A 27855-nucleotide genomic window follows, 5' to 3' on the forward strand; every position below is an offset into this window, starting at 1 on the left:
CTATTTACTGTAAAGTATAAGCAGGATTCTAATTTATTAAAAATCCTCTACTTAATGTTCTTTTCCCATTCGAATATTTCTTTTTCCCTACCCAATTTCCCAGAAAAGTGCAAGCAAGAAGGTTTCCTCTGGTTTACTGATTTTTTAAAAATTTTTATTATTTTTTTATTGAGGTAAAATTGATGTATAACATTATATAAGTTTTAGGTCTACAACACTATAATTTGATACTTATATACACTATAAAGTAATCACTACCATAAGTCTCATTACCATCTGTCACCATACAATTGACCCACTTCACCCATTTCACCTACTTCCCAACCCCTTTCCCCTCTAGAAGCCAATCTGTTCTCTGTCTCTATGAGTTTGTTTTTGTTTTGTCTTGTTTGTTCATTTGTTTTGTTTTTTAAATTCCACATATAAGTAAAATCATATAGTATTTGTCTTTCTCCATCTGATTTATTTCACTTAGCATAATACCCTCAAGGTTCATCCATGTTGTCTCAAACGGCAAGATTTCCCTTTTTATGGCTGTGTAGTATTCCCTTGTATATGTATGTATGCATGTATGTATATATATATAGCACATCTTCTTTATCTATTCAACAATCAATGGATACTTAGGTTGTTTCCATATACTGGCTATTGTAATTAATGCTGCAATGAATGTAGGGATGCATATTTCTTTTCAAATTACTGTTTTTGTATTCTTTGGATAAATACTCAGAGGTGGAAAGCAGATAGCCAACAGGTACATGAAAAGGTGTTCAACATCGCTAATTATGAGGGAAATGGAAATCAAACCACCGTGAGATATCACCTCAAACCTGTTAGAATGGCTATTACCAAAAAGACAAGAAATAACAAACGTTAGAAAGTGGAGAAAAGGAACCCTCGTATACTGTTAGTGAGAATGTAAATTGGTGCAGCCACTATGGAAAACAGTATAGAGGTTCCTCAAGAAATTAAAAATAGAACTACCATACAATCCAGCTATTCCACTGCTGGGTATTTATCCGAAGAATATGAAAACACTAATTCAAAAAGGTTTACAGATTTTTAAAATGAGTCACCTGGTGTCATCCTTGCCATTGCTCATCACAGACAATGACACAACTCATAAATATGAAAAGGAAAATTACTCCAGGGAAATTTTACCTGGCCATCTTTCTCAATGTCCCTCCAAAGAAAATAGGATTCATCTCCACTACAAAACTGAACTTACAACAGGATTAACAGTCAAATGACTCAGTCCCATTGAGTACTTTCTTAGGATCTGTGGGCTCAAATTTGTACAGAATCTGACCAAGGTTCTGTTCTCGGCTTCCCGGAAATTTTTTTCAAATATTCCTTTGGCATCAAGAACGGAATATGGCTTAACTATGAAAATATAAAAATTTGATCATCTCCTCTAAAACTTCACCAGGATAAACAGTGTGAATTACTTTTGCAGGCATAAGTCTATATAGGTATCATCAAAATAAATTCACATCTGAATGACCTTATGTCAAAGGAGAAGACACAAAGACATAAAAAGGGGTAATAAAGACACCACAATGCATATAAAGCACTATCCACTGCCCTTCAGAGACTTCAGCTCTTTCTCCCAGAGAAGATACTTGCTTTATTATTACCATAAAGCAAGCTAGACCATCTATGCCTAAATTGGATTCCTTCTTCTATGCTGTTGTTTGACACCTTTTTGAGGACTTTCTTGTTTATTTCACTGTAAAACAAGAAGCAGTAAGTTATTGGGCATCTTGATAGTTTCTAGTGGGGAAAGGGGAAAGAATCTCATTTTGGCAAAATGTTACTTTATACAAAATGTAATGATTTATCCAGGTTTGTGTGTAACTCTACTATCTTTGAATAATAGAAAGCTAGAAAATTGAATGCAAATTTGGGTGTCCAGCGTGCCTTCTTGCCTGACTGCCTTCCTTCCTTCCTCCCATCTGCTCTCCTTCCATCTCTCTCTCTCTCCTTTCCTCTTTAAATCCGTGTGCTTTCTTATTTCTCATCTTAGAAAAAATTTAGCTCACATCGTCAGATTACACAGCCGACTACTCACACAGTTATCCACTGACCCCAGGACGTTCTTCCTCATTTCTAAGTGATTCTTAGCTCCTGCTTCACTCTCACTCTCTAGGTGGAGATTTCAAAGTTCATGGATGTGAGCTCACCAGCACCACAGCCTCTTCCTTCCTGGACCACCTCTCCTCCACCCCAGCTACTCCCCAAGCCAATCTAGTCACTCCCTGGCCCTGAGCAGTACTGGTAACCGCCACCCTTCCTGTCAGCTCAATTTCACGCGTCCTGCCCTCTGATGTTACTCTCAGTCTTTCCAGTGTGCCAACCCCAACAATTCTTTGACATGACAGCGCTCTTGAGGCCCTTCATCCTACCACTCTTTTACCATCCCTCACTCCTTTGATGTCCTCACTCCCCTCCTTATCAGGTTCAAGTCATTTTACACAGGTAGTCATTATAATCAGTCCTGTGCACATACTCTCAACCTGCTTCCTCCGTCACTTCACCATCCTTGCTTGGCCTACCACGACCCTAGTGAAACCCAACTCCCTGCCTACTCCATGCACCTGTGCAACTGAGCATGCCTGGAGAAAAACACCTCACCCCGAATGGCCTCATATTACATTCAGTGCCTTGACCCTCAGGGAGCCCTAAAGGCTGCCAGGCAGCCATACTTTATTTCTCTAGTCCAGCTACTCGTCATTGTCTCATGTGTCCATCCCACATCCCTCCTCCCTCCTCACACCCCTGGCACTCCTCCTTGGCCCTCACTCTAGCAGACAACCTCGGTTCATACTTCACTGAAGAAACAGAAGCAACTGGAATAGAACTTCCACAGGCTTCCCCATCTGCTCCCCTACATTCCGTCCGCTCATCTATTTGAGTGTATGAATTACCCATGTTCTCTCTGTCTGAAGCCAAATCTTCTACCCGTGTACTAGGTTCCATTTCTTCTCGTCTATTCAGAAAATCATAGCTGCAGCAATGCTCTCCTTTTTCGCTCAGATCATCATTTTTCCTCCCCAAATTACATCATTCCCCTCAGCAAATAAACATGCTGTTATTTCTCCCATCTTTTAAAAACATTCTCCACCCAACTTCTCTCATCAGTTACTGCTCCTTTCTTTGCTCCCCTTGTAGCAACTCCTTGGAAGAGCTGCCAGATTTCTGTCTTAGTCTCTCTTCTCCCACTCTCTCGTATGCCTACTACCGTCAGGCTTTCTCTCCCTCCACGTCACCAAAGCTGCTCTCGTACATGTCACCAGTGACCACCAAGGAGATAACTGCAAAGGTCAGTTAATCCTCATCATACTGGACCTGCCAGGCACAGTTGATCACCCCCTCCTCCTTGAAACACTGTCTTTATTCAGCTTCTAGGAAACCAGGAACTTCCTGACCCCTCTGTCCTGCCCCTACTTCACTGGGCTCCTTCTCAGTGTCTTTTGCTGATCTCTCCTCTTCTCTTTGACCTCTTAATGTTGGAGTACCGCAGAAGCTAGTCTCTACTTCTTTTCTTTGTCTATACTCACATCCTCGTTGATATCATGCTAATACCTTCCAAACGCAAATCCCTGTTTTCAAATCCCAGACTCATAAATCCAACTGCCTACTCAATGACATCTCCAGTTGGAGGTCTAATAGACACCTCAAACTTTATTTCCAAAACTGAACTCCCTTTCTTCTTCCTCAGAACTCTCCCAACTGCAGTCTGTCTAATCTCAGTTGATGGCAACTCGATTCTTTCAGTTGCTTGGGCCAAACCTTTGAAGCATCCCTGATACTTTTCTCCCACCTGCCCCCCATTCCACATTCAATCAATCAGGCAATACTGTTGGCTCTATCTTCAAAAATAGCTAGCATCTGACTACTTTTTGCTACTTCCATTGCTATCACCAAATCTGAAGCACTCTTATCTCTTTCAGTAGCCTTGTGATAAGTCTCCTCTTTTTGCCCTTCTATAGTCTACTCTCAACACGACAGATGGAGAGAGCATTTTAAAATATAAATCAGAATGTACTATTCCTTTGTACAAAATCCTGCAATGGTTTCCTTTTCATCCAGGGAAATAGCCAAAATCCTTCTCATGGCCCACAGGCCATGCGCTGGCCTTTTGTTACTTGTTTGACCCCATTTTCTACCACTCTTCTCTCTGTCCACTCCATCTCTGTCATATGGTCTCACTGCGGTTCCTCTAATATGTCGGTATAATTCCTTCCTGCGGCTTTTGCTCTAGCTGTTCTCTCTGTCTGGAATGTTCTGCCTCAAGATATCTGGTTGCTACTTCCTCAGTTCTTTCAAGTCTTTGTTCAGATCTTACCATCTCAATGAGGCTTTGTTTGTGAATCCTTTTTAATATGCCAACCTACCCTGATCTCTACTTTTCTTTTTTTTCATGGTACTTATTACTTTCTATATATACTTGACCTATATATTAGGCTCAGTCTTATTTTCTGACTTCTGCTAATAGAATGTAAGACCCACAAAGGTCGGCATCTCTAAATATTTTGCTCACTCACAGATCCTAAAGACCTACAACAGGGCTTGTAGGGCACGTCATGTGGTAGGTGCTCAATGAATATTTGCTGAATTAATGAATGTAGAAATGAGGGAAAGAACATAGGAAAATGAATTAACCTGGTCTCTCTGAGATATTTACTTAAAAACCCTTTTGCTGAGATTTCAAAAGAAGTTCTTTCCCCAAAGTGTTATGCCTGACACTAGAGCCTCTATTATTGAGTCTGTCTGGTTTCCTAATTAGAATGGGCTCCAAGTAGCTGAGAAATTCTCCCCCCCATTATACTACAATAAGGTGTTGCTTCACTTCAGCCACTAGTAACTATTATACACACTCTTGGGACATCATAATAAGAGCTTTTGGAAACACGGAACTAGGTGAGTGGCCTCATTTTAGGATCTGATAGAAAATCATAACGCAGAGCAGGTTCATCTAAAGCTTGGCCATGGTTCCTGTAAACCTGGCTCACCCCGAAAGAGAACCTGAGCTGATACATCATCTCAAATGGAAACTATGCAAAATTCAGTGGCTTCATGTGGTTTCAACCCCAAACCAGGTGGAACCTGAGGCTTTGGCAAAGGTTCACTTGAAATTCTTAACTGGGGAATGTAAACCAAGGGGGTAAATGTGGGAGACAAACAAAGTGAAATAAAACCTTTAGTTTTGAACAGCTCTGGAACCACAAACTTAAATCACTGCTCTTTAAACGTCATCTCACTCAGGCTTTAAACAAGTACAACCATTATTTTGAAAAATTTCCCTCAAAAATGAACCAGTTTTTTGTCATCCTGTATTAGAATTTCAGAGGTCTTTCATACTCACGTGGAGATCAATTATTATTTCCATCTGGTAGGTTGTGTAATCAAAGAACAAAGATGAAAAGGTGACTTACCAAAGGTAACTAGAGGAATGAACCAACAGAGATGACATCTCAGTCACAGCTGAGTTCCTTAACCTAAAAAACTGCTGCCTTTCATTGAAGGAAGCCAGAAAAATAGTCAAAAAGAAACAAAAAGGAGTTTCAAGAATCCTGTGGATCAAATGAGATTAAGTTTTAAAAGACTGTGTTTTTGATAATAATATTGTGCAAACCCTGAATTGACCTAGTCAGTGGGAGTAATTTATCAAAAATGTGGTTTGTATGTGTGCACATGTGCATACACGTGTGTGTGTGTGTGTGTGTACAGGATTGGAATACTTCTGAATTTTAGGAGCCCTTTAAATGATGAGGTGAAGGTATTCTAATTATAGGAAATGTACCTATATCCAGAGATTTTAAGCATCATAGATTTTTAAGAGACTTCCACAAATCCTATACTCTTCCAGATACAGATATTCCTTATATAAAACTTCAGAGGTGTTATATTAAGATTTCAGAAGGAAATCTCTAACACGATAATGAAGGATTTCTTTCCTGCCCCATTTCTGCAGTTTGTAGCAGTTTGACTGTAATTCTTAATTTGTAAGTCTGCTTTTTCATCATAGGAAGAAAGCTAGACAGACTTTGGAAAGACCAATTCAATACATCTTGCTGTTTAAATGACAAGCCACCACAGTCCCTTCAACAGACTAAGGCAAATGAAACTATGGTCTAGAAGTTCACAATCCTGGTATACGCTCAGAGGGAGAAACCCTTGAAGGTAGACACTGCATCTTCCAACTTCATGGACTAAATGTTAAAAACAGCCTCCACTACGTTTAATTCTAGAATAACTTGTCATTACTGTCCTACAGGTATCTGGAAACACATGATCTTTGTTTCTGGATACTGGCATGTTATAGCTGTTAAGGAATGTTAAGTCAGCTTAACATAGAACCAGTCTACCCTAGCACTAATCTCTAGCTTATATGAATTCAGTTGTTTAATAGCTTTGTCTCTGTTGCTTAAAAAAGCACGTTACAAAAGCACCTAGATATTTACATCAACGTCTCAACTAAATATAGATACCCTAAATATTGTGGATCAATTTAATAATAGTCAATCATCCTTTCATTCAACAGTATTTATTACTCCTGCTATGTGCTAACTCTATCTTAGACATTGGGAATACAGAGAGGAATGAGACCCTGTCACTGCCTTGAATGGTCTTACTGACTAGTGGGGAGAAAAGAAATAGAAACAAAGTTTGAATACAAATGTGGTGGGACTTCCATTTCCAGTCAAGATGGAGTAACTGGTACCAGACTAGTCCTCTTGCTATAAACAGCCAGAAAACAAAGTATATGAAGCGACTATCTCAGACATTGACCAATAGGCTGTGATCCCTGAGACAAGGGACACAAGTAAGGTATGTCCCACTAGAGACACTTTCTGGACTATGGCCCAGAGAGAGGAACCCAAGCAGAGCTGAGGATAGAGTGCAATTTGGCGAAGTGAGGTGGAATTTGTGGGGTGGAGTATGAGAGGAGAGAGCAACAAAGAGAAAGAGCTCCAGAAATATGTATGGGATCCCCTTGAGTCCCTGGCTGAACATTAAGCTACAGATGTGTGGGGTGAGACCCCACGAAGTTGGGCAAAGGACAACCACCAGGCAAAGAACACTTAGCAGGAGGCTGTGAGAAGAACAACTTACACTACACATGGCTGGGAGATATACAAGTTCTGACCAGCCATAGTGGAAAGAACTCATTCAACACACATGGGACATTCAGTAGAGACCCCAGAAAGGTCAAGCCTTAGGAGTAGGGTTCAATTAGCCCTGGAGTGTAGATCATTCTGGAGACAACCTAACACAACCAAAAAAAAACTTTAAAAGATCCAACTGATCTTCAAGTAAATTAACTGCCTGCCAGAATAAAACCCAATATTCTTTAAAAGAAGACACCAAAATCCAGACATTCAACAATGTAATATTCACAATATTTGGCAGCCAATCAAGTACTACTAGACAAGTGAAAAAGCCAGAAAATGTGACTTCTAATCAGGAGAAAAATAAGTCAACAGAAAGAGACTCAGAAATGACAGAGACGACAGAATTAGCAATTGAGGACTTTAAAATAGCTATTATAAAAATGCTCAAGAATTTTAAGGAAAACATGAACATAATAAAGAGATAAATGGAAACTATTAAAAAGGACCAAATAGAATTTCTGAAGCTGAAAAGTACAATATCTAAAATAAAAGGCTCTTCAAAAAAGTGAATACAGTCTCTGTGACCTGTGGAATAATTTCAATATCAAGTAGTCTAACACAGATGTAATTGGAGTCCTAGGAGGGGGTGGTGGTAATGGAAAAATATTTGCAGAAATAATGACTGAAAATTTTTCAAATGTGTTAAAAATATAAACCCACAGATGCAAAAAGCTCAACTAAACAAAAGCATGACAAATACAATGTGACGAATGCTATAACAGAAATAAACACAAATGTAAGCCTATGATGCCAGCCCTGGTGTTCTAGTGGTTAAGACTTGGCACTCTCATCGCCCTGGCGCGGGTTTGTTTCCCAGTCAGGGAACCACAGCACTCATCTGTCGGTTGTCATACTGTGGGGGCTGCGTGTTGCTGTGATGCTGAACGCTATGCCACCGGTATTTCAAATACCAGCAGGGTCACCCATGGTAGACAGGTTTCAGAGGAGCTTCCAGACTAAGACAGACTAGGAAGAACGACCTGGCCACCCACTTCTGAAAAAAAAATTGGCCCTGAAAACCCTATGAATGGCAGCAGAGTACTGTCTAATAGAGCGCCCGAAGGTGAGAGGATGGCGCAAAAAGTCCGGGCAGGGTTCTGCTCTGCTGTACACAGGGGCGCTAGGAGTCGGAATCTGCTCTTCGGCACTAACAACAAAAGCCTATGATAAACTTAATGCACATAATTTTCTGTGATCGATTTGTGCATTTATTTTTCTCCTTCCTTCCGCACGCACTCGGAGTCTTCATGAACTCCTCCACCTTCCTCCCTTACCAAGTGTCTAGATGATTGGGATCTGTGGTGATGAGAAGGGGAGAAGGCAGAAGTAGACGATGAAAGCATAGAATGAAAATAGAGAGAAACTCTCTCTATTGCCTCTTTGTGGTTCATTGGCTTCTTATCCACTATACATTGTTCCTTTCATTTTCCATTCGTGTCTTACAATTAATTTACCCCATACTTACTGTTTAAAGCCCCCAGGCCCTCATATCCTCAGCTCTCACTAGGGCTCTTCCATCAATGGTCCTTATGCTCATTTTGCCCCGTCCATTGACCTGCCTTTTAAGTGCCTCATGGTAAAACCCCATCTCCTTTCTCTACCTCAAGTCTTTTCATCTCCCATAAAACCCTTATTATCCTGGTTCCTAAATTTATGTCTCATTAGAATCTCAGGCCTGAATATATCATCAGCATTGGCTTACCAGGGAAGGAAGAAGCTTTAGTCTCTTGCAAAGGGTAGGGAAGCAGTTAGGGGACAATAAGCATAGAAGAGAAGACAGGTCTCTGGTATTACAGACTATCACATGAAATGCCTTTTTCCCACCTAAACTTTAAACTTTATGCTTAAGATTTCTAAGCAGGACTGCTAAGGCATTTATCCTTTAATGGATCTGTAAAAAAAAAAATGGCCTCAATAATAATACTTTTAATAAATAATGTTATAATACAGACCAAACCACTGGTAGACTGGTTTATAAATGATCATCTTTAACACTGTTTCTTTGAAACTAGGGATCTGCCTATATTTACAAACATCTATATCAATAAACATTCCATCTCAGTGGCTGAGAGAATCTAGGGTCAGTCTGAGTAAGGGAAAATAAAGTAAAAGCCACTTATGTTTTCCCCCTGTAGTCTCATTGCATTATTTTGCTGACAAAACTCAGATGAGAGGTATAATTCTCATCTGAGTGGTGAAGCAATCCTTGGCAGAATATAGTAATAGCATAATCTTGTAGAATCTGGTCATGTAATCTGAGAACTGGAAGTGAAATCCATGTCATATTACAGATGAGAAAATGGAAGCCCAGAAAGGTTAAGTGACTTGCCCAAAGTCACACAGCCAGTTAGATATGCAGCTGGGACAAAGTTCAGGCCTCCTGAAACACTCCCTTATACTGTCTTTATAGACAACGACAAAAATACATTTTAGAACTCTTTCCTAGAAAACTTATTAAGAGCGTGTGTTACTATTTCTCTCAAATGTTAGCGTTTGCTGGAATCCTTTCTCTCTTTTCATAAATATGGCATCATCATTTTCATAAAAATGATGAAGGTCTGACAGGAAGCCCTGACCGCACCAAGTGCATGGGTGGGCTGTCCTCTGATCCAGCCACTGCTGCTGGATCACAGAACACCATGTGGTGTGGTGGCTCTGCCTTTTTGGGATTCATAAGAGCTTTGTTCGGATAAAGGCATCTCATTTCAGGCACCCAATGACCAATGTGGCTTTTCTACTGCCGCCATCTTGTTATTTCTCAGCCATGAATGGTTGTACCATTAGGCCTCTAGGTGTCTCTGTAGTGTTCCTATGTCCAAATGATTATGGTCTTTCAGTGATCCCTTGTAACAAGCTATCTTTAAGACACATTGGTGCATGGTTTGGGGCTTATTAAAGAGCTTTGGGGATTATTCATTCATTATTCCATGGGGTCCTTGCCTTTCGTGGCAGTTCTATATGTACCTGGTATTGTCACCAGCCATGGACTGTAACCCACTTCTCTTGTCTTGCCCAAACTCTAACCCTTTATTTCTTGTCTTGTTTGACCTAATCCTCTTGTCTTCTTGAAAGGTGCAGATGTTCCTTTCTCTAACGACTTTGGGGTCTTGAGCTTATGTAGTTTCAGCTATGTTCCAGGAAGAAACTCTAAGTGACAATTGCCCTGGACCCAACCACTCTGAACCAGACCAGACCGGTCCAGACCACAACCACAAGAATGACACGAGCAGACAGGCAGAGAGTTGTACTAAAGCAACCTGCCTTCATTAACATCGCAAATTCTTCTCCTCTGGGAGGGGCAAAGCAGCCAATTTTAGATCATGCAATGTATGTAAAAGCATATATTCAAACCATGCATGTGCAAGCTCATGCCCACCTCTACATGCAGTGATGAAACTTGTCCTTTGAATATTCATTCCCAATCCCAAATAAAGGTACCCACCTCCCCGTGCTCGGGGAGCCATAGTTTTGTGAAATTATTCCCTATGGTCTCCATTTTGCTTCCTGCATGCCGCAAATAAAATTCAGCTTTGTGTGACAACTATTCTGGTGTAGTTTGATTAACTCACCAAGGAGTGGACTCACTTGGTCCGGTAACAGTCTCTCTCACTAAACTTTACAAAACAGATGCTAGGCCACAGGCTCCTCCTTGACATTTAAATCATGGGTCTATTTGCACAGGAAACTTTTAAATATTCAAATACTTAAGCAAATAGAAGAAAAATTGTATAAATGAGTTTTAAAATTTACCCCTAGGGAACTGGCCCCAGCCAAAGCATGGATGTCTCTTTTGGACAATTCACAAAGCTCAATATTTTTAAACCAGAAGTTGCAACTTTGTTTTTTAAACTAAAAAGGAGCATTTACTGTGCACTTAACTACTTGCAAAGTAATGTGCTAAATGCAATAAGAAATGAAAAGATGATACTCCAGTCTCAAAAAGCACACAATCGAATGTGAGGCAAAGATATGTAAATGACAGCATGGTACCAACAAGATTGAAATAAATATGAACCATAATTAAAGTATAAAGTCCCCACGCTTCTCAGATACATGCTATCTACGCGGCCCTGGGCTTGGTGCTCTACAGACACCTTCTCTTTGAGTCCCTCACAACAACATTATCAAGTAGATGTTGTTGTCTACATTTTACTGAAAGGCAACGTGAGGCTCAAAAGGCTATGCAGCTTGTCCGATCCCACACATTAGCAAAGGGCGGAATATCTCCATTGTCTTTTCATAATACCCTATTTCTTCTCTCATACTGATGGTCCTTGGAGGACCTTGAAAATGTTCAGACTTAATTCTCTACACAGTGGGCAACCACTGCACTGTCATTCATTCCACGCTAATGATCGCCTTTAATTTTCACTTGGGGGATGCTGAGGGGAGACGATAGAGACAACAATACCCACTCACGAAGCACTTTTTCTACTTTCTTCAATGTAGCAGGGATTTGCCAGCTCTTGGCACACCTACCTACTTAATGATAAAGAAAGAGAAGTGGAAAAACCAAATCTCAAGTTTATTATTATTATTTTGTGTGTGTGTGAGGAAGACTGGCTCTGAGCTCTAACATCCATTGCCAATCCTCCTCTTTTTGCTGAGGAAGATTAGCCCCGAGGTAACATCCGTGCCAATCTTCCTCTATTTTGTATGTGGGATGCCGCCACATTGTGGCTTGACAAGCGGTGCCTAGGTCTGTGCCCGGGATCCGAACCCATGAACCCCAGGCCACCAAAGCAGAGCACGTGAACTTAACCACTACAACACTGGGCAAGCCCCTTCAAGTTTATTATTTTAAGAGCCTGTGGCAACATTTGATATGCAATGAGAATTTTGAATTTTATATATAAAATATCTTTTTCAGAAGGATCAAATACGGCCAGAATTAAGAATTAGTGCTCTCTCTACTGTGCGAAAAATCTCCAAAATACTTAGAAAAAAAATCTCTCTTCGTGAACCTTCTTTTCATCATTCTCTAAGGATATCTTTTTCTCTCCTTTCAACAAGGGAATCTTAATAATGGCACAAATGGAACAGCAGGGTAGAGTCCAGTTGCCACCCTGGGGCTCTGAAATTACATCATCACTTAAATAGTGATGGCTGTAAAAAATCATCAAATGTATGTAATTTACAAACAAAAGATTAAAAAATGTTTTCATGAGGCCAACCCATTTTACCCTCCTGTGGCTCTCAGCATCCAGCTCTCCGAAGCTGCACGAGGGAGAGTCTAGACCAGAGAATAATCAGCATCTGGGCCCGCTGAATCATCAGAGCCTCCAAAAGGAGAATCTAAGTATTGGATTTCAGTGATTAGTCATTTTTATTTGTTAATATTTGCCAAATCGTGGTTGGACAGGCGAAAAAGTTGAAGCTAAGGCTAAACAAATCTAAAGGGAAATCAAATTAGAAAATTAAAAGCTGGTTTAAAAAAAGCTTTCCCTGTGTATGCTGATAAAATACTCCCAAAGTACTTTCCCATTCATCACGTCATCTGACTCTCTCAACAACAGGTATAAGTGTGCAAATGTACATTTTAAGTGTGCAAATGTAAGCTATTATCATTGCTCTTCTTTGTGAGGCACACGCACATGTCCTACTCCTGACTAGCACCAATTTCCACAGGGTGGGCGCTGTAGCCCGTGACTGGTTTCTCCATGTGCCTGGTACACTGACAGCATGCGTGTGTGTGTGTGTGTGTGTGTGTGTGAATGTATGGAATTACGGGCAGACTAACATTATGGAAACTTATTATCCACTTTGTGCATTTCTGGATTAAAATTTCCACAAGTAATAATAATAGTTAACATGCATGAAGCACTTTACTGAATGCTGGCATTGTTCTGAGCCCTTTATACATATGGAATCATCTAATCCTCTAAACAGCTAAGGAAAGTCAGTGTTATTACTGGCCCCCATTTTTCAGATAAAGACATTGAGACACAAAGAAATTAAGTTTCACAGTTAACAAATGGCATAGCAGGGATTCAAAGCCAGGCAGCCCAGCTCCCAAATCTGTGCCCCTAACCACTAAGCTACACTTCTCTCATGCGCCACTATCAATTAGAAAAAGAGAGAGAGTTTTCCATTTTAGGAAGACAAGACCACCCTTGCTGGTGATAACTCTTGAACTTCTCCCAAAGGCTCCATAAGTTAGGAAAGGCTCTTTTTACATGACTAACATACATCTCTGCCAGTTTTCAGACACCCATGAAGGCCAACAGCTCAGCCTAGTTATTATTACCATGTAGATGCATGGTCTCACTATCTACATGAGTCAGGGGGAAAAAAATCAATGTTTTGATAGTCAGAATTATTGTCTGTCACATTTAGGAGTTGGCTGTCACCGGAACAGTTATTCATACATATATATACACCAGTCGCCCCGTAAAACTCTGTCTTAATATTTCCATAACCAGAAAGTTCTTTAAACTAAGAAGAACTTCCAAATGAGAAATGTAAATTACATTCCTCCCCTTTCACCCAGAAGGGACATTTCAGCACTTACAAACTACTAAGCTGATACTGTATCTGACATTCGAAAGAAATTCCTTTATAAATCAATGCTTGGGGGTGGAAAAAGCAACTAGAAAATGGAATATTTCCCTAAGAGAAAGGCAGTCTTCCGACAGGCAGTGACAGAGAGCAGAGGGATGTCACTTTCTGTCTCTGGCCTCTGTCCGGGGGATGCAGACGACGGCAATTTCTCAATGCATTTTAGTGCACGATGAGCCAATCAACAAGGTATTAAAAGCAACGGTACCCATTCCAGGGGAGTTAATCTCACACATCTATTTTTCTAATCATAAAGATTATTTGGAGTCAATCCTTCACTGAATTCCAACTATAAGTATATAATACAGTACAAGCTATTTTTTTCACTTCTATTTTGAATGCTTCACCCATTAAAGATATTTCATTCTGAAGCTTTTCTTAAAAATGCACTGAATACATAGTTACAATCCGAGTGATTCTATAGCATTCCTTCTTTGCAAAGCATTTTTGAGTTTTTGCCAACCATCAAAAATACACCTTGGGATTAGTTTACTGGCAGAGGCATAAAACTACAAGAATAATGAGGCAGAAATCAGGTGCTGGGAATAACATAGTATGATGGGAACTGATGATTACCACGCAATTCCTTAGCCTTTTAATATCACAACAATAGCAACAGGTTGCATTTGAGTGGTTCCATACATCTGCTCCCTCCCAATGTACTTATACATTCTTTATCTTTTAGTTACAACAACCCAGTGAGGAAAGTGGGACAAGTACATTCTAATTTTGTAGAAAGTTACACAGTAAACAAAACGCCTAAAAGTAGAACCAACTCACTACAGTGTTCTTTGGACAGCAGAACTTTGTGACTAGTTATATCATGGCATACTTATCATCAGGAGACATACTGAAAATATCTGTATCCCTTACAGCACGGGCACGGACTGCTCTGAATGCTGCTAGTCCTTCTCCCATAGCTACTGTGCATTGCTGAGCATGATCATGCCTGGCAAGACCCAACTCCTATGAATATCGTAGGATGGATTTAATCTGCTGGGGCATTCTTACTTTATGTAACAAATAAACACATTTTAATGCCAAAAATGCATCAAATCTTTTTTTAATAAAACTGTAAAAGCAAATAATTTCTAAATTAATTTTATGGTGAATCCCATTGTAAGAAGCCATGCTTACAGGCTTTCTTTATTTTGCAAGTAATGTATTTGCTTAAAGTAGCACCTACATTTCAGATGTTACTGTCAACTGGCTATGGATAATGGACTTAGATTTCTTTAAAGGCTGCTATAAAATAAACAAAAGAAAATGAAACACTGTCTTGAAAGCTTGGGAACTTCTGATGGTGCTAGCCATTTGTTTGGAAATATTTCGGTTACTTTTTTATTTTTAAATAATTATTCTCCAGCCAGCCCTGATGGCCTAATGGTTAAATTTCAGCACTCACCACTTTGGTGGCCCGGGTTTGGTTCCCGGTAGCAGAACCACACCACTTGTCTGGCAGTTGCCATGATTTGGTGGCGGCTCATGTAGAAGAACTAGAACTACTTACAACTAGGATATACAACTATGCCCTGGGGCTTTGGGGAGGGAAAGAAAAAAGAGGAAGATTGGCAACAGATGTTAGATCAAGGCAAATCTTTCCCTGCATAAATAAATAAATAAATATTCTTTCTTAAAGGCCCTATAGACTAACTACCTTCTATTTAAAAATAAGGAAAGCAGAAATCACTGAAGTTCATGTGAGAATCTGCCAAAAAAAGGACTCCTTCAAAACGTGCCTCTTTCCATTTTGATAGCCATAATCCACATCAGCTTTCAAACACATTTGCACCACCCGCCCTATACCCTAGATGACCAGACAAGATTCCCTAGCAATTTGAGAGCAAAAATCATAAAACAGATACAAATTCCTACTGTAATTCATTTTTATTTTTACGTTTTTGTATATTCTACAAGAGAGAGAAGGACCTTGTCCCTGAATATATACATGCACCTGAAGACCAGTGGTTTACCAAAATTGAACATTAAGTTTTACAAATTCTCTAAACTGCAGATGCCAATGTAAAAAGCCTACAGTGTTCCAATTCTACTATTATGAATACTTGTGCAGCAAAAACATCCTCAAAAAAAAAGCCTCAGTCAATGACTTATTTGTTTTAAGTCTCATTAACGCAATAACAACAGAATTAATAACAGGATTTGACTCTGTCACCTAATTATTCCAGGGATAACTTTTTAGAAAATCTAACCTTCATTTGCAATTGTGATGCCCTCTTGTGAAATCTAAGCAGATGAATGAGGTTAAATTAGGACACCAGCGAGAGAAGGGACCTAAAATTGAATATATCTGCCACTGGTGGCACTAGGAACTCAAGATTGCCACAGATCAAACGCATCCTCTGTAAGCAGAATTAATCAGTCCTAAAAACGCCCTAACATGGTACAAGGTAGCATTTCTTTTCAGGAAGTGCCAACTTTCTAGCGAGAAATATATTCCACCTTAACGTCAGAATGCTGTTCAAAATTATCCTACAAAAAAGGGCACCCATTTAAAACACCTGGCCTGACGCTAAGTTGTGCAGTTACATTCTGCTTCTTGAGATTCACTGTGCTCTAAGACCTGGACACTTTTTCTATCCTAAAATGTGGCTTAGTGATCTTAAACAAATGTTGTGAGCCTAGTGTGGGCCATTTCAGCACTGGATGGAAAGATCCTGCCCTTCTTATTTGTTTTCAAGATGTCTTGGGGTCTATCTTAATGTGAGCAGGGCCCTTGGACCTTTCCTAAGAAGAGTTACCACACAGTAATCTCTTGTAACACTTGTGGTTCTGGGCACAGAACAGGACCATTGTGTGTGCCCTGATTTCATTTCAGTGATTGTCCCAGTAAAGAATGACATCATCCCATTCTTTTTTTGTGATCTCCACTTGTGTGCCTGTCCCCCAGCCCCCACCCTCATCATAATTAAACTGCTCTCCTCCCCACTCTCCACTTCTCATCCCCAGGGGAACAGCTATTTTCCTCTTAACTTCCTGCCTGAATGTGTCATTATGGCAAGAGCAAAGGGTTTTCCTCCAGTCGATCACCATCCCTGGAGTTTGCTTCCTCGCCATATTAGACAAAGCACTATTTTGTTGGCAGCCAAAGCATACTGAGAGGGCCATCTGCTGGGACAGGTCTCAGTCAGCCGAGAATGGAGAGGAGCCAGCTAAAGGTGGCACAGCCTGACGGGCACAATGCTTCTCATCCCATTGGAGGTTGGTATTTTCTTTAAACACAAACTCATTGGCTTTGAGGATGTGTTGTCGAAACAGATCCATTTAACTACATACGTACACGTGTGCGCATATGTATACTTGTACATACTAACACTTGCTTTATCACTGAGATTTGTACTGAAGACTCGTGTGAAAGTATTTAGTTTCAGAGGGGTGAAAGGATGATACAGGAGAAGACAAGAGAATAAAAACTGGCATTAGAATGGAACCAAATACAATGGCTGTGTGAAGGAAGGTATTGATTGTTTTTTTTTGAGTGTTATCACTTATAGGGAAAAAGGAAAATCAACCTATATATTGCACATCCATGTAATGGAACATGATGCACAGATTTAAACTATGAACTAGGAAAACAATGTAGAAACTGTAAACTGTTTTGATATAAAGGCAAGGGAAAAAAAATCAGAATAAAATTGTGCATTCTCCAAGTTTTCAATTATGTAAAATATTAGGTAGTACCATATGAAATTGTTGCTTTTGTAGGTCAAAAATAGTCAAAGAGCAGCAATTTTCTAGGATTCCACATCATATACAGTCATATAGAAAAGATTTATGGGCTTAGGTTAAGTGTGTGTGTATTTTTTTAACAAAAAAAATTCATAGTAGGTAGCTATTATACTGTTTTTACAATAAAGACGTTATTTTAACTGACATTAGGATTTTATGTGATAAATTGCTCTCTTTAATGAGAAAAGTTAAGGGTAAGAGTGATCACAAAGAAGAAGTGTCTGCTTCTTAGCATCCTCAAATTCAAATCTTAACATCCTTTTCTTTTTTTGTGTGTGTGAGGAAGACCAGCCCTGAGCTAACATCCATGCTAATCCTCCTCTTTTTGCTGAGGAAGACCGGCTCTGAGCTAACATCTATTGCCAATCCTCCTCCTTTTTTTTTCCCTTTTTCTCCCCAAGGCCCCAGTAGATAGTTATATGTCATAGTTGCACATCCTTCTAGTTGCTGTATGTGGGACGCAGCCTCAGCATGGCCGGAGAAGCGGTGTGTCAGTGCGCGCCCGGGATCCGAACCTGGGCCGCTGGTAGTGGAGCGCGCGCACTTTAACCACTAAGCCACGGGGCCGGCCCTCAAATTCAAATCTTTATATGCCGTAACAAGCTTTAAATGCTTATTGGAAACCAAGACGAGGATAATTTTAGCAGTTTTTAGGGTCCACATCTGAAATTGAGTCCCTGAAAAGACACAGTTTACTGCTATAGTCTATGGACAATTTTAAAAAATCACTTAAATTTAAATTAATGTGTTGAATATAACTTAATTAAAGTAATATATAAAAAAGTAAAGTACCAGGAGGCACAGCTAGGGCATGCTTATGATAAAATTTTCCATTGCAAATAGGCATCAATAGGGCTAGGAAAGGTCTTAATTTCCTTACAAACAACACGGGCGCTGTTCTAAGTTATCCCATCTGTGTGCACCAAACCTTGTCTGACAGTGCAGTTTTCGAGTCCAGAAGGTACAATAGCGGCCATTCAGATTTTGGCAGGTGTATTTCAAGCTGAAAACCAGGCTCCACAAAAAATAACAGTCTGTTCCACAGGTGTGAACATTTTTGACAGGAACCCTCAAAATCTCCCCCAAGCTGTGAAATTTAATTGTCCTTTTGGTGTCTTATTATAAGTGAATATGACCTATCTCTCCTTGGAACAAGAGAGAATCTTCTGGCAATCGGACAGTCGGGAGACACTTGGGCAGTTTCTGAGATTTGCTTATAACATCTCCTCGTTCTGTTTCTTGCATTATATATTTTGGAGGTGATGCCAAGCTCAATGAACTGTAGGTAAACAGTTCTTAAAGCCGGAAAAATATTAAATAAAAGAACTTTATACCCAGATGACATGAGCAGAGAGGCAATCAAAAATACACAGAGCAGCATTTTAAAACCCCAAGGCCCATTACAGTGGTCCTTATTTTACAAACCTGACTATCTGAGCACACACAGAAAGGACCCATTTCTTTCTACAAAATTTACCAGATGGGAGGATTATGGATACATGAATACAGATGTAGTGGTGTGACATGACTCAGCTACCTATCTAATCCAGCTCAAAGGATGGATGAGGAAGGGCAGAGATCTCTGAAGCTATCAGCTGCTCAGACTTTGAATTTTAATTTTCCAGTCCAAAGATGGAAAAAGCAGATGGAGCCTGCTGATATAGGGGGTCCACAGATTTTTAAGAAATAAATATCGTGTGTGTTAAATTTGAGCAAATGATTCTAACTTGATCCAATGTTAAAGTAAACACATTTCTATTTTCTCATAATAAGGATATGCTGAGAAATGAAAAGGATATAATGCTTAAAGTGGTAAAATTACCCCTTAAAGGGAGAAAAGTGTGAAATGAAAGATTACTGGCCAGATAATAAACAATATGGCATCCCAGAAAAGTGGTCTCTTCATAGCGCAAAAGAAACTAAGACAGATGCTTTGAGAAATCAGGTCCTCAGTGATCTCTTGAGAAGAAAAAGGGTGACCTCTAGTATTAAGGGTTTTCCAGCCTCTTCTATAGTTAATTTTGAATGGCATTATACTGAAGGCAAACCTCTTTCCTACAGAAAAATTGATGCATGGGCCTAGGTTCACAAAGAAAAGGTTTGGCAAACTGACTCAAGAAGATGAAGAATTCTTAAGAAGTCACAGCTCTAGTGTTTACTGAACTTGTTCTTCAAGAGAGATCTTTCTTAGTTTCTGTTTTGTAGTATTTTCCTTTCCTGTTTGGAGTTTTGAGGGAAGGAGACCTAAACTTCAATTTGTCTTCTCTTACTGTTGATTTAGCTTATGGATAACGAGCATCCAACACATTACTGGTGATATCCCAGAACACCTGCAGACAAAGCTCGTAGAACTATAGAAAAACTGCCAATGCTCAGGATTTTACGTCCATCCCAGTCTCCCACGCACTTTCAGCCATTTCCCTTCTCCATTTGCCATTTGTAGTGTGAAGACAAAATATTGAATTCCATGAGTATTAGAAAGAGAAGCTGGATTATAAATCAATCCTCAAAAGATGAACCTGAAATTCAGGTCAGACTTGAGGACTTTGTTTTGTTTTGTTTGTGTGATCGCTGTTTGGTGATTATAGGACTTATTCCAAGCCAACCTGGGCCAACACAAAGCTTAGAATGAAAATCAAGCAAAGGGCAAAGATTCTGAAGAGCTACAATTCGAAACCAAGAGGAACTCAACAGTTTCCAATGCTTCAGTGTTGGATGGGGATGGAAGGGAACAACTTTCAATACTGACATTTGAGAAAAGACTCATGGGGATGTAAACTCATATAAATCAACACCTTTAAGAGTGTTCTTGCAACCAAGGTTGTATTGCTGAGGTGGGTCTCCGTAACTCTCCCCAGCCGCACAACACTCTTGGCACTAATATTTATCTGTCCAAGGCAAGAAACTGTGAAGGCCAGCTGTGAACAAGACAGGTGACATTTGTACACTTTTCACTCCTGAGAATGTGGATGACTGAGAGTACCTGGTCTGCCATTCACTATCCCTCTAATTTCCCTGAGCTTCCTGAACAGCTCACGACATATTAATAAAGTTATATGATTCTTTAAATACCCATTTTTCAGATGGTCCTTTTGTCATTCCAGAAGACTAATTTCATGAAATGGCTCCGTCACATTTAATGTCCCTTTTAGCCCTCTCAGCCAAGAAGGATGTGAATGCTGCAGGAAGGTGCAGGACTATTGACAACTCAGTTTTTTACAATTCCCCATCCGTGAAATGTCCCTCTCTTCAAGTGACATGGAGTGCTCGGGGTTTAATTAGTGCCTTGGTTTAATTAATCAAGAGATAAATATTTGATATGAGTACCTTTGAAGATTTTCTGCAGTTACTCTGTCTTGGAAAACCTGCATGTCATTTGCCAAATTCACCTTCTTCAGATGATGAAGTGACAGTGCCGTCAGAACCTACAATGGAGGAAAGCAAAAGTGTCCTCAGTTGCATTTTACCAGTGATTTATCTTTCAGATGCTGCCCTTTCACAGCTTCAAAGAAGGACATCATTAGGAATAATACTCTCCAAATTTCATCCAGACTGATTTTCTTACAATCACTCGCAAGAGACTTTGAAGCATTGTGGGTAAATCGGTCCTTTTGTAGAAGTTTCCATTTGACTCTCTCTTCATCAAGGGAAAGATTTTCCATTAGATTCATTTCACATTATTCTTTGACTGGATATCATAAAACCAATCAAGAATAGTTTCTTTTTAAAAATTTACAAAGTGTTCCAAATTTAAAAGTTGAGTGACTTCTAATTTCAGGTTATGAGACCTATTTTAAAGGAAAATGTGCTGAATCATGAAATCTTTTTTTTTTTTTAATATTATTTATTTATTTATTCTCCCCCCAAAGCCCCAGTAGATAGTTGTATGTCATAGTTGCACATCCTTCTAGTTGCTGTATGTGGGACGCAGCCTCAGCATGGCCGGACAAGCCGTGTGTTGGTGCACGCCCGGGATCCGAACCCGGGCCACCAGCAGCGGAGCGCACGCACTTAACCGCTAAGCCACGGGGCTGGCCCATCATGAAATCTTCTAAAGTCGCTACAAGCTGTTATTTGATGAGGAGCAAAGTAAGCATTTTCAAGTGGTTAAATTTGTTTCTATTCTGCATTTATGACAGTTGAAAAATATGTGACTAAAATCATCTTAGATACTTTAAATAAGAGGAAACATGCATTTTAATGTATTAAGTATTTGATGAAGCAATCTTGCTGCCCTGAGCAGCACATTTTAACATATACATATTACATATAAATGTGGATACAACATAATATAAGATAGAAGAGGAAATATAAGATATATAATATATATCTTAGAAGGAAATATAAGATAAAGAAATATAATAGGAAAATGACAAACACTAACAACTCAAAATTTCCTTTATACGTAAAAAACATGTCTCTTGCCCATGTAACTATTAGAGTATTTCATTCGGAGCTTTCTTAGCTCTTCATTGGTGAATACAACTGTATGTTGGTACAGAGTGGAATCTCAGAGGCAGAGGGCGTAGATTATTTCACTCAATACAACAGACCTGGAATCTCTCCTTGTTCTGAACTGGCCCTGGTGATTCAGGGTAAATGTGGGCAGTGCCAGGTCCTTCGCTCTGTTCTGAGAGCTTCCCTCTTGCAGCGAGACTGCTGCAGCCCGGCCTCCCTGGAGCCGGCCTCCCTGGAGCTGGCCTGTTGCTGCAGGACTCTCCCTCCCACACCACCCGTATCATGTCTCTTGGCGTTCCCAGCAGGAGCTCAACGCCTCCACCCCTGTACGCCACCCACTGTAATCTGGCACACCCAACCCACTCAGCCTTTTGGCCACTCCCCTGTGCTTCTCATCCTGGGAGCTGGTGAGTTTTTACATTCTCCGTTTCCATTTATCTGATAATATTACGAATTATATAAGAATCACGCAGATTTCCACTTCTTAAATGTGTTCCAGGAGGACCTTAAATGTTTGTGTTTATAATTATGCCATGGCACCTCATGATTTCCTGAAGTCAAAGTTCACATCTGAATGTGAGGCTATAAGTATCTGGCTGTGGTCATGCTGGCATAGCCTAATGTCAAAATAATAACATCCTTTCTGCAATGATTCTGAATCTACTACTGAGAGCAGCAGACTCTGCAATTCAGTGCCTGAATTCCAGGCTACAGCATTCATTGGCTATGCGACCTTGAGTGAGTTACTTAATTTCTCTATGCCTCAGCATCCTTCACTGAAAAATGGAGGTTAAAAATAGTATCTACCCCATAGGGTTGATGTGAGGATTACACGCAAGCATCCATGTAAAAAATTTAGAAGAGTATGTGGCACATCAGAAACGTTCAATAAACATTGGCAACCATTATCACTTGTGTTGAATTTTTTTTAGCCAGTAATAAAGATACAACGTACCCTGTAATGGTAATTTGCAATCAAAAGACATTTTCATGGAACGAGACCAGAGTTTTCATAAAGTTTATAAATGGAGACTTTGATTTGTCGTCATTAAAATGATAATGCGTGGGAGAAAAATATAATAACTTAATTGCTATAGGCTATTAAACAGAGAACAGAGCAGCCTAAATACCTGCTTGATACATGTATGTACGTGAGAGTCACACACTTCCTCCTGTGCTGTATGAAGTTTTATTTGCCAGACTATATAGTAAGGTGACGGGAGGACTGAGCCACCACAGTGCTTAGTTCCATGGTCTCGACCCCACTGGATGTGTTGCCTACATCCTTTCTTCCTTTATATGTGCCAACTGTAACAATTCATTATAAATAGGCATAGCCCTGAACGTGCAATAGATATTTTTTATTAAAATATTTCTCTCGGGCGGCCCCGTGGCTTAGCGGTTGAGTGCGCGCATTCCGATGCTGGCGGCCCGGGTTCGGGTCCCGGGCGCGCACCGATGCAGCGCTTCTCCGGCCATGCTGAGGCCGCGTCCCACATACAGCAACTAGAAGGATGTGCAGCTATGACATACAACTATCTACTGGGGCTTTGGGGGGAGAAAAGAAAAAAAAAAAAAAAAGAAAAAAAATATTTCTCTCTTTTCTTTACAATTTCATTAATGAACACTTGGTTAAAGTGAATTTATTCTTTAGTTTCAGCAAAACGCATCATCTGGCAAATAAAATTAATATTATTAATTTTAACCTATTAATTCTAGTCTAACCAATAGAATATTATTGGTTTACAGTTTTGTTTATATTTAATTAGCAACTTATTTTGGATTTTTAATGATATAAATATAATTCTATTATTGTGGATTTATGGTTATACAAATATAATTTATGCTTAGTTTTTTGGGGGTACTTATTTCAGTAACATTTTAGTAGATAATAATGTAAATCAATACTGGGGCTCCACAGTCCATTGCTTAGGTTGACAAATGCTGCTGGACGGTCTCCCTCAGCCTGGCTTCCTCAAGGTCCTGCTTATGAGACCCTCTCCATGCTTCCATTTCTACTAGAAAAATCCACCTTGATTCCCTCTACATATTCAAATTCTAAGCACCCCTCTTGGATCAGCTGAAACCACTCCCTGACAACCTCAATTTTCATTTACATCTCTCATCAGAACTCCTACAACACTTAAAATCTGTGCCACACCATGTAGCATTTAGTTATCGAGTCTCCGCTGTTGCTGCTGCTGCCTGCATGGGTGATGGTCTCGTCTCTCCGGACAGGTTTTAAGATTGCTGCGCGTGAGGATTGTATCTCAGGCTTTGTCTGCATTTTATTTTCTACTCATAATGTGGTCCTGGTAACTACCATGCACTGATTGAGCATCACCGTATAGTCAGGATCTGAGTCACAGATTGATCTGCGGTTTGTTTTGGTGTTTATTCAAGTTTTGGTCAAAAATATCTAATCTGAGACCCTGAATGTTTCCTGAAGAAAGCACAAATTGTCGGCCCACAGCCCTGAAGCTGGGGCACCCAAACCTGAACGGATCAGGGACTCATCGGCCTACTTCTGGACATTTTGCCCTTTTCTTTTCTTAAGCCAGACCTATAATGTTTCTTTTTCTTAAGCCAGACCTACGCAGTGACTCAGCATAAGACTCAGGTGTGCGAGTGTGTGCGTGTGTGCATGTGCGCGTGTGTGCGTGCGGGGGTGTGTGTGTAGAGGGAGAGCTCATATGAGTCTCGGTTTCTCTGTCTTAAAATAAAAGGATAAGGTTGGAAGACCTCCAAAATCTCTTCCGGCTCTAAAATTCTATAAAACATTGGCATGTATGCACATTAATTTGACATTAACATCCACAAATAAGTGTGCGTGCGCCAGAATTTCACCTGCTGATAATATGTCGGGAAGTTAAGCTCGATGGTTTAAGAGCTGTACTTTAAAAGTTTGGTTTGGCTTCTGTCTCTGTATCAGTGTGTTATTGCACTTAGCACTTATGAATCCATGCTCTAAAGCAAGTAGATGATTGAACTTAACTTTCTTGGCTTTCTCAGTTGTTCAGAAACTGAGCTGCATTTCCTGGCTCTCAAACTCCGTAACTTCATCAGATTTTGCTACAGAGAAATGTCATTAAAATAACAGTCCTCAGTGGAAAACACTAACACCATTCATAGTTAGTGAAATGCTGAAACCAGTAACTGATATTTTTAAACCGTGAATTAGAGGCATTTTTCTATACTGTACATATATATTCATATACACATTTGGATAGATGTGTAAGGGAAATGTTTATTTTTCTTAGGCTGTTGTCCTTCAATTGTCTCCTAAAAGTAGCTTTCGTCTTGTTGCAGACATGTATTCTGTTGTTGCTCCCTTCACCTTGGAAAGTCATAACTGGTTCCAAGCTGCTTTCCCTAAGGAGTCATTGGAAGGTCCAAAATGTCCTCATTAGAAAACTCACGCTGAACCACACAAATCTTGCCATTGTGGATGGTGCACGCATGTGGGACTATTACTTCATGCAGAATGACATGAGACCAGAAAACATGTGGACAGGAAGCCAAACCCAAGAGAGAGCTGGGGAGCTTCCAGCTTTCCGTGGAGCACAGAAATGGAGCAAAATCCAACAATATTCTGGACTCAGGTGTCTGGGGGACCGCACAGCTGCACCCTATCCACTCTTCAAACACTGTGTAGGAGAGTACAGTGGCTCAGGCAGCACCCAGTCTGGAGTAAATCATCATGTCAGCAAATCCAAAAAGGTTGTGAAGTTGTAACACTTGCTTATGAAGCCAAGACTTTAAATGGCTTGAGCAACCTAAAAGTGGAATGGCCAGCACCATATATGGAAGTTGAGTCTATTCTTCCTACTTTCAATTGTGCTAATGGGAATTCTCCCAAATATATCTTGTTCCTTCTTTAAATAATAAACTTCCCCATGTTGCAAGCTCATCTTATTCTAAAGTATACATTTGGTAATTATTTTGTATAAATGAGACAGTAACTATTCCTTTTTGGGACTCTTCATTTTTTTTTTTATGGTAGAAGCATTTTAGCAAAAATAGAAACCTTTTTCATCATTTCAAAAGCCAAAGATAATTTCTGAAGTTTGGGGAATTTTGAAGTAAGCCATCAGAAGCCAGATGGAATTCAGATTATAACCAAATACTATCTTTCTGATGAGTGATAAAACTCTTTATATTTAGAGGTGGAAAAAGCTTCTTAAATCTGTTTTTAAATGTGTTGATACAGTTTATGAACCAGAAAGAAATATTAAACGACTTTGTGAGACTAGCCATGAAGTCTGGGGCTAAGCCCCTTTCATAATAAATGGTATTTGCTCTGAAGTGTTCAGGTGGGGTAAGAGCTCAGAAATCCAGGAAATCCGATCGAGGCTTTGCCATAGAAGATTAAGTGCTGAGTGTAGAAAGGGTGAACGGGTATAAGAAAACTGAGGTTATCAAGTAATCAGACCTCAAAGACTTAAAAAGTCACAGCTTCCTGTCTGCCAATCAGATTGTTTTCTATTCATTCTAAATCTTAAAATTCTTTCAGTTGTCATCTTTTAAACATTTACAAATACTACCCACCTCTCCTTTCCAATTACACACATTCAAAAGTATGGGAAGAACTTCTCATTCACACTGAAGAAAGTAGGCTAAGTAATGGCCCGGTAGGAAATCACTTTCTTTGCTTTGGTCTTAGAAATGACCTCCTTTACTCTAGTCTCTGAGGGGTCCCCCAATTCAAGAGAAGTAAAAAAGCCCCAAGAAAAAGGCTGCTTCTTGATGAATAACTATAAATTCTTTATGAATATGTGTTCTTTATTAATAAGTATTCTACTAGCCCACAGATCTTTTTTCTAGTCTCTGGCTCATTTCTGAAGGCTCAGAGGAAGTACAAATTACTCTTTTTGAGGGTATACATAGTAACTGGCAAGACTGCCCTAGACATGGCCTTCCTGTTGAAAAGTTAATGGGAAAACAATTCACTCAACTGCAGGGATGCCGATGAAGGCTCAGAGCCCAGCGAGCCCAGATATTGACATTTCTTGGGGGCATTGAGCATAACAGGGAGAGCCCAGTCTTTATGTTTCTCCTCAACATTTCCAAGAAAAATCTGACAATTTTATACTTTTTAAAAAACTTTTCATTTTTACTTAATGTTGCAGTCTAACCGCTTACTGACATCACAACCAACATCACCCCAACTAACTCTATCTTCTTGTATAAACTTGTACCTTTCTTGTGGTATGGTATTCCATGATAGCTACCCAGTTGCTCAAGCCTAAAAACTAATATTATAGACATTCCCTTTTCCTTCGTTCCCTTCATTCAGTCCCCAAGTTGAGAACGTTCTACCGTCTAAATATATCTGGAATCTGTGCCCTGTTGTCCACCTCCACGGCTCAGGCCCTGAGCATTTCTCACTTGTATACTATAAGAGTCTTTTAATTGGTCTCCTAGTTTATAGTATTGTCACCCTCTAGGCCTTTGCCCAACCTACACTCCAAACTGGATGGCAGATGATGTATATAAAATCTTCCTAGGGCCGGCCCTGTGGCTTGGTGGTTAAGTGTGCGCACTGCGATGCTGGCGGCCCGGGTTCGGATCCCGGGTGCGCATCGAGGCACTACTTCTCTGTCCATCCTGAGGCCGAGTCCCACATACAGCAACTAGAAGGGTGTGCAGCTGTGACATACAACTATCTACTGGGGCTTTGGGGGCAAAAAATAAATAAAATCTTTAAAATCTTCCTAAAACATAAATCACATCCACTCTCCACCTTCTTGATCCTTCCTTGTCTCTCCATTGATTAAAGAGCCATCCTGAAAGCGCCAGACCTGGGTGAGTTAGGGAGCTTGTGCTACATGATTGAGATGGGTTTGCTACAAACAAAGTCTATTGAACCAAACAGTGCCTTAGTGATGTAATTGACTTACATTTCAGTCCAACC

The 27855-nt window shown here is 39.9% G+C and overlaps 1 protein-coding gene across 9 annotated transcripts in view; it reads right to left on the minus strand.

Annotated features, from left to right (window-relative positions):
- Positions 1-27855, minus strand: part of SULF1 (sulfatase 1) — a 181420-nt gene that overhangs the window by 125632 nt on the left and 27933 nt on the right. For 8 of the 9 annotated variants that reach the window (XM_087420467.1, XM_087420461.1, XM_087420465.1 and 5 more), the window contains one exon: positions 20811-20908. The exons of the other annotated variant lie outside the window; for it this stretch is intronic. The gene's annotated coding sequence lies outside the window, so the exon portion shown is untranslated. The remainder of the gene's footprint in view (positions 1-20810; positions 20909-27855) is intronic. 9 annotated transcript variants of the gene reach the window in all.

The sequence above is a fragment of the Ceratotherium simum genome, chromosome 31 (assembly GCF_057802395.1).
Source record: "Ceratotherium simum simum isolate JZ-2026a chromosome 31, ASM5780239v1, whole genome shotgun sequence".
Lineage (NCBI taxonomy): Eukaryota > Metazoa > Chordata > Mammalia > Perissodactyla > Rhinocerotidae > Ceratotherium > Ceratotherium simum.